The sequence below is a fragment of the Tachyglossus aculeatus genome, chromosome Y2 (assembly GCF_015852505.1).
Source record: "Tachyglossus aculeatus isolate mTacAcu1 chromosome Y2, mTacAcu1.pri, whole genome shotgun sequence".
NCBI lineage: Eukaryota > Metazoa > Chordata > Mammalia > Monotremata > Tachyglossidae > Tachyglossus > Tachyglossus aculeatus.
The window spans coordinates 879,692-887,639 of NC_052094.1; the positions used below are offsets into that span (position 1 = coordinate 879,692).

The window sequence follows — 7,948 nt, forward strand, 5'->3', positions numbered from 1 at the left end:
CTCAATAAATACAATTGAATGAATGAATCAGATTATGAATGTGCCAGGGTGCCCACATCTGACTGACCTACACGCAGTTGAAAGCGTTGATTTACAATTTATTTTGTTAATGATGTGCATCTAGCTTTAATTCTATTTCTTCTGACAACTTTGAAACCTTTCTACATGCTTTGCTTTGTTGTCTGTCTCCCCCTTCTAGACTGTGAGCCCGTTGTTGGGTAGGGACCGTCTTTGTATATGACCAACTTGTACTTCCCAAGTGCTTAGTACCGTGCTCTGCACACAGTAAGTGTTCAATAAATACGGTTGAATGAATGAATGAATGAACCCCTCAATGAATTGCTTGCTCTGATTGGTTCCTGCAGACAGGATCTGATTGATTGGAACATCTGCCACACAAAAAATTTCTCTCTCCCACTGCTACCTGTCATTACAGATGGTGGGAAGACATTTCAGGCCAGAGACTTTTATCTGCTATTGAACATCTGCATTTAGACTTGGATAGGGGGTCCCTGTGAGCCCCCTAACACTGAATCTCAATTCCTCAGTTTGGGCAGGAGGGTGGTCCCTCAAAATGAGCCTGGGCACTCCCCTACATAATCCCTGGCCCCTGCCTTTCCAGAGGATAGAGAGGAGGCACAGAAGGGGTGTTGGCTGCCCCTCCGGAGGGCAGAAATGGGGGGAAGAGGGGAATGACACCAAGCCATTGCAGGAGAGTTGGGATACTGGCTCACCAAAATGTCCCACCTCTTCCCTCGTTCTGCTCTCTTGTTGCTAGACTGATGACTGATATAGTTTAAACCTCAAAGACAACGGATGAGGTGGTGGGAAACTGCTGCAGTTTATCTGCTCATCTGGGAGGGCTTCCCCAAATAAACTGGTCATAGCTCAAAATGACGCTAATCCTTTGTGAAACTCTGCATTCTAATCCCAGCTCTTCCACTGGCCTGCTGAGTGACCTGGAGTAAGTCACTTTGCTTCTCCCAGTCTCAGTTTACTCATGTGCAGAATGGGAATTCAGTTCCTGTTCTCCCTCCTACTTAGACTGTGAGCCTCATGTTTTACACAGACTTTGTCTCACCTGATTGTCCTCTATTTACTCCAATGCTTACTTAGCACTTAGTGGTATTATTATTATGCTAATGTGACGAAAGCAGGAACAGCAACTGCTGAGGTTTTGCTCCCACTACCTCATGTTTGCTGTGTCCACCCTGTCAGATGGCAGATCAGCAACCCAAAGGGAGATCTAGTCACCTTATCGGAATCTAAAAACATTTACGTCTAAACAAAAGAGAAAGATTCTAGGTCACCCTGATCATTTATTTATAATGACAAATATCCAGGAGAAGGTTCTGACGAGTTCTGAGAGCCAGGCTGTTCTATTACTTTGAAATGAATGTCTGAAACAGGCAAAACGTATACAAAGCAAGCTGCCTGAAGAGATTACCTGCCACTCCAGATGAGAGGGGTCTTTTAAATTTGTGTTTGTCAGAGTTTATAAAAGCTTTTTTAGGCAGGCAACATTCCACTATAGAGGTTCCCTGGGCAGGTTTCACCCTAAATTTATTGGCCAAACTAACTATTTGGGGAGAAGCGAGACCTAGTAGAAAGCACCTGGGCCTGGGACTCAGAGGACTGGAGTTCTAATCCTGGCTCCACCACTCTTCTTCTGTGTGACCTTGGGCAAGTCACTTGACTTTTCTGTGCTTCAGTTCCCTACTTCCTTCTACCCAGACTGTGAGTCCCATGTGGGACAGGGACTATGTTCATACTGATAGTCTTTTATCTACCCCAACACTTTAGAACAGTTCTTGGCACACTGTAAGTGCTTAACAAATACAATTATTGTTATCTTTCCTGAGTCATTTTAAATACTCCTGATTTAAAGAACTGTTACCTCCCAAATGATCTTACTGATTGGTGAACTAGAAACCAACTCATTCACTCGATTGTTTCTAGGTCTAAATAAGTGCCCTGTTTGCCCTTTGACACTATGATTCCCCTTTAGAGTTGGAGATGGGAGGGGGAAATATTGGGGTTTATTTTGGGAACTGTGGAGAAGGAGAAAAAGAGTGGGGTTAACAAGTGCATTTATCAATCCTCTTGATATGTGAACGATGAATAGAAAGGCTCAAAAGTAGAGCCTTTAGAATATTTCACCTTTAAAATTAATAGGATCAATAGGAACTGGTGGAGAAAAGACATGATACTGGGAGGTGGGTGACCTGGGTTCTAATCTCAGCTCCGCCATTTCTCTGTTGTGTGGTTTTGCAAATGGCTCAACTTTTCTGTGCCTCAGTTCCCTTGTCTTTAAAAAAACCAAACAAACCAGGGGTTAAATACCTGTTTTCTCTCCCCTTTGGATTGTGAGTCCCATGTGGGACAGGGAATGGGTGTGAGCTGATTGGGATGTATCTGCCACAGTACTTAGTACAGGACTTGTCACACAGTAAGCACCTAAATACCACACATAATTATTAATAGAGATCAAGATCTGATCCGTTTTCCAATACTTCAAAGAGTGAAGTATTTTCCCAAGAAGAAAATGAAAGTCATGAATATTAAAAGAGTAAAATGTCTGCGAAAGACAACATAAAACTGGAGAAAATGGTGATGGTGTCAAAAATGGGAGTTACCCACCTTTTACATTTCTCATGTGGAGCTTGCCCTGGATATTCTTTTCCTTCAGCAGAGCTGTGCTCAATTATACACACTATGTTGGTGTTCAAATTGTGTGACGTAACAAGTATGATTTGAAAGACTATAGCTACCCCATGAAGGAGAAAGGGCACAGTAGATTCATGTGTATAAATTCAAACCTTTACTTCACACCCATTGGTTAAGAAAGCATTCCATTTTTAAAAAATCTTATCATCTGTGTAATAGACAGTAGCAGAGAAATTTTTGAATAATTCCCAGGAAGGGGCCGCTGAGAGAGCTACTGTTAGTTATGTTTAAAAAATTAGCATATCCTTATGAGTAGTTTTGATTTTGAATTATGTACATTTTTCTAGTTACAAATTTGCCGACAAATAAATAATTCTAAATTTTCACTTGAGGTGAATAGCTTTAGCTGGAAAATTTTTTAAAAATCATTCATATCCATTTGCTTATTTGTAGAGCCATTCCTTAAAAGTATTGGCTAAAAATGAGAAGGGAATATATTTTAACTTAGAGGCCTGAAATACATAAATCTCATCTGGTAGGAGTCAAGAGCTTTATCTGGAAGAATGCTTACAATCCATTAAAATGGTGCTTAATGCTGAAAAACGGGAACACTGCTAGCTGCAAGAACTTTTGTGATAAGGGGCATATTGTACCCAAACCAAATTGTTTCAATCTGCTGAAAAAAATGAAAGATTGCATACAACCATGCTAAGCAATTACTTGAACTAAAATGATTGGGTTCACTAGTAATATCCTTTGAATCACAAGTTTGGAAGAATGTTAAAGTGTATAATTATTTCGAGCATCTATGGAGAAATTAAAAAAAAACACTATCTAAAATGGGTTTCTAAATTGCTACAATGAACTGCCATATTTCATTAGACACCATTCTACTGCCACCTTAACACACGTCTCACATGCCTTTCTGAGGCCTGGTAGTTATTTTCACCACCCATGATGTCCAACAGGCTTGTTTATAATATTCACATTTGAGCTCTGCACACCGTAAGCGCTCAATAAACAAGATTGAATAAATATTTATGAATAGTACTTTTCTCTTGAGGAATCCAAAACACCAGAGAGACACCACCCATCCTTTCTTAAATCACTTTCATAGTGAAAAAAATATGGAGGGATTACCCTGTCCCATAAACACACCAATATATCTTTCCCCATAATTGTACTGTGAGCAATATTATAACCCCATGTGGAAATCACGTCAATGTTATGCAATCGGATACTGGAAAAAAAAGTGTTGAACTAGAAACAACCAATAAAAACTTCAATACATTTTGCACACACACAAAAACATGCCCATATGGTTAAAAGAACTGTTGTTTAAACGGCAAGATTATAAAAATATAGGTAACGATAGAAAGCCTGATGAGTAATACTGTGCCTTTAAACGCTCGATTCATACATTTAATTACAGAACTGGCTACTAAAGACCATAGCTTCTGGCTTTCAATACTGTACTGGACACAAGGCTGATATTGGAAAGACTTTGAGTAGATCACTGGGTTTATGTTTTGTGATGACTGTGAAAGATTCAAACTCCACCCAGGATGAGAACGTTGAAATTTCTCCAGTGCACAACGCGATTGCTCAAGTGGGCATCCTTAATCCCGCACTACAGTGCTTCCATCTAGGGACATTTTCTATTGAGGTGGATATGGGTGTGACAGAACCTTTTATTTTACCACCACCAGACCACATTCTGTGCTTCAGAGAGTGGGTAAATTATACATGACAACCCATTCTGAAATATGTAGTGTCTACCTCACTCTACGCTGCTGCTGATTTCTGAGGTGCACAACCTGTTTTTCAGCCTGAAGAGGCATAGCATTGAGTCTGCCCGATGCTACACATCCCATCTTATTTGAGGATGAGTCAGAAACATGATTCCTTAATCCACTAAGGTAACATTGGTTATCTCCGTGCAATTTCGGGCCTAAAGCACTTACTTTGCCCTATCCAGTCCGGTTTGGGGGAATCTTTCTTCCCATTGGCTTTAATATGGAGTTCCCTAAAACTTCAAGATCAGGTCCAGGGGATGTAGACTTAAGTTCCCACAGCAAAGTCAACTTGGAAAGCCATCAGACAAATTTCAAACAGATTCTCTTGATTCTTTGGGAAGAAATGAGATACAAATTCTCTTCAACAGAATAGGCAGCTACATTCCATAGCTGGGAATTATACTAAGATTTCTGCTTAAATGGTCAACGCTTGACATTTTTTACAAGCGTAAGAGAGAAAATATTTACATTCTGCTATTAGATGTACCTTTCCAAAAATTATACCACCCTAATTTTAATCAGCATGTAAGTCCTGCTTCTTATCATTTGAAAACAATTACCAGAGCCCTGGGATGCAGACGGTACTGGGAAATGACGTTACCACTTATTTTCTTAGCTTCTAGTACAATATTCCATTTTTTTTTCTGATGAAATGACACTCTACAGTCATTTAAAATTCTAAACAATTGAAGAAATCTCATTGGATCACGAGCCCAGGTGTTGAGAGAGGGAATGGTGATGAGTCTCAGATTACTTTCTCATGCTGGAATCTTTTATTTTACCACCCACAATTCTGATGTCCTCAACTGCCATGCAGAATAATTACATCTGCGTACCTCAGGATAATTAATGCCACATTCTCCTCTGCACTAACTTCCTAACCTCAGAAATTCTTGTTGGTCTTAATTAAGATAACTCAGTCCTCCTGCAGGCTGCACAAATATATTCCTACACTAGTCTCCGGTGGCAACCAATCAATCTGCGCATCAGGCAGAAACTCCTCACCCTGGGCTACAAGGCTCTCCATCACCTTGCCCCCTCCTACCTCACCTCCCTTCTGTCCTCTACAGCCCACCCCGCACCCTCCGCTCCGCTGCCGCTATTCTCCTCACCGAACCTCGTTCTCGCCTGTCCCGCCATCGACCCCTGGCCCACGTCATCCCCCGGGCCTGGAATGCCCTCCCTCTGCCCATCCGCCAAGCTAGCTCTCTTCCTCCCTTCAAGGCCCTACTGAGAGCTCACCTCCTCCAGGGGACCTTCCCAGACTGAGCCCCTTCCTTCCTCTCCCCCTCGTCCCCCTCTCCATCCCCTCATCTTATCTCCTTCCCTTCCCCACAGCACCTGTATATATGTATATATGTTTGAACATATTTATTACTCTATTTATTTATTTATTTATTTTACCTGTACATATCTATTCTATTTATTTTATTTTGTTAGTATGTTTGGTTTTGTTCTCTGTCTCTCCCTTTTAGACTGTGAGCCCACTGTTGGGTAGGGACTGTCTCTATATGTTGCCAACTTGTACTTCCCAAGCGCTTAGTACAGTGCTCTGCACACAGTAAGCACTCAATAAATACAATTGATTGATTGATTGATTGATTGATAGTCCACCTCAACTTTCATTTTTTCCGAAACACAGCGTGGCATGCCTAATTCGGTTAGACATTTAAATCCTTTCCTGGGTGTCATGAGATTAACTCTGCTTAATTAAAGGCATTTCTAGGAAAGTATGTTTCCCCATGAAGTAAAATAGATTCGGTAGCATTTCCAGGTGAACACCCTCTCCTCCTACCCCAGAGATGGGAATGGAAAAGTTGAATGGTGATTAGAAGATCACAAATCCCCAGCACGGATAGAATATTCACTGATCCAAGGCGGGCCATGATTCTATGGGGCAGGTGGTGGGAGATACCCTAGTAAGGTAGGCCCTCTTTTAACCACGGGAGGGTACCCTAAAACATAAACTCCTTGTCCTCCACGAGACTTATGCCCCTGCTCAAGTTTGGGGTGCTAGCTTGCTTGTATTCATGCCCCCATTCTAATGTGTTGCTCACTCCTCATGCCTTTAATAGTGTATTTACACTGAAATAAACCATCAATGGATCTCACAAAAGAATTACTCTACTGATTCTTTTTCCAGACAGTTGCAGCTCCAGACGAAAATATCACCAAATAACTCCAAAGTCCCGAGGCAATAATAGGGATGTGATAATCATCATCTGTCTTGACCAAGTTTGGCACCTGACCTATAGTGTCTTCATTAAGCCTCTTTGGGGCAAGGGAATCAAGGTAGCAAACAGTTGCTTTCAGTCCACAGTAAGGCTTTATAGGTAGTGAATGCTCTCAGGTCGCAATAACGCTGCACAGATAAGAGATGCTCTCCAGCCACAGTAACAATGCTTTTAACTTTTTGGCACTGTTTACTCTTCTTTTTCATTCACTGGGACCCAAGAAAGACCCTTTCCGACTCCACAACCTCATTCATTCATTCAACCGTATTTGTTGTGTGCAGAGCACGGTACTAAGCACTCGGAAAGTACAATTCAGCAACAAATAAAGACAATCCCTACCCAACAACGGGCTCACCTCCTAAAAATCATCACTGCCGGGATGATTTGCCATTTATTCCAGCACACCCATCCGTCCTGGCTTGGCCCTGCCTGCCTTTTCTCTCCAACGCAGATAACCAGCCCCTGGACCAGAAATCCCACTCCCAAGGGAACATCCTCGCCTGCAATTCCATTCCGGCGCTCAAGGCCGGGAAGGGAAAAACGCCCAACGGTTCCAACGGCTGCGGCTCTCGGAGCGGTAAAATGGGTGACATGGACGAGTGCACCCCCTTTCTGCTCATCCTCCAAACCGAGGCTCATGCCACCTGTCCTCCCCCCGAGGATGGGATGGTCCTCGGGCGCTGACCTGGAGTTTGGGGGGCACCCGGGGGAGATGGGGAAGACCCCAGAGGGGAAGGGGGGAGTCCTCAGACCCCTGCCCCCATGGTCCCCGGGATGCTGAGGGACGGACAGGGAGAGGGCTGGGGGCTTAGCTCCCTGTTTGTGTGTGACCGGGCGAGTGTGTGGACGTGTGAGTTGTGGGGTGTGTGTATCTGTGTGTTCTAGAAGGGCGGCTGCGGCCCCGGGTTTCCACCCCGCATCCCCCCCCCCCCCCCCCCAGCCCCTGCGCCCCCCGCCTACCTGCTGCATGCGGGACCCAGGCGTCCGGGGCTGCTCCGCCCTAGGCGGGGGGACCGGGAGGAGGAGGAGGAGGAGGAGGAGGAGGAGGAGGAGGAGGAGGAGGAGGAGGAGGAGGAGGAGGAGGAGGAGAAAAGTCAGGAGGAGGAGGAGGAGGAGAAGGAGGAGGAGGAGGAGGAGGAGGAGGAGGAGGAGGAGGAGGAGGAGGAGGAAGAAGAGGAGAAGGAGGAGGAGGAGGAAGAGGAGGAGGAGGAGGAGGAGGAGGAGGAGGAGTAAGAGGAGGAGGAGGAGGAG

At 44.0% G+C, this 7,948-nt stretch overlaps 1 protein-coding gene across 2 annotated transcripts in view; it reads right to left on the minus strand.

Annotated features, from left to right (window-relative positions):
* RNF182 (ring finger protein 182) overlaps positions 1-7,693 on the minus strand; it is a 48,743-nt gene extending 41,050 nt beyond the window's left edge. Inside the window, exon 1 of one of the 2 annotated variants that reach the window (XM_038768097.1) lies at positions 7,658-7,693. The gene's annotated coding sequence lies outside the window, so the exon portion shown is untranslated. Of the gene's footprint in view, positions 1-7,052; positions 7,461-7,657 lie in introns of those variants that run through there. The other variant, XM_038768096.1, reaches the window with a different exon arrangement.
* Between the last annotated feature and the right edge of the window lie 255 nt (positions 7,694-7,948).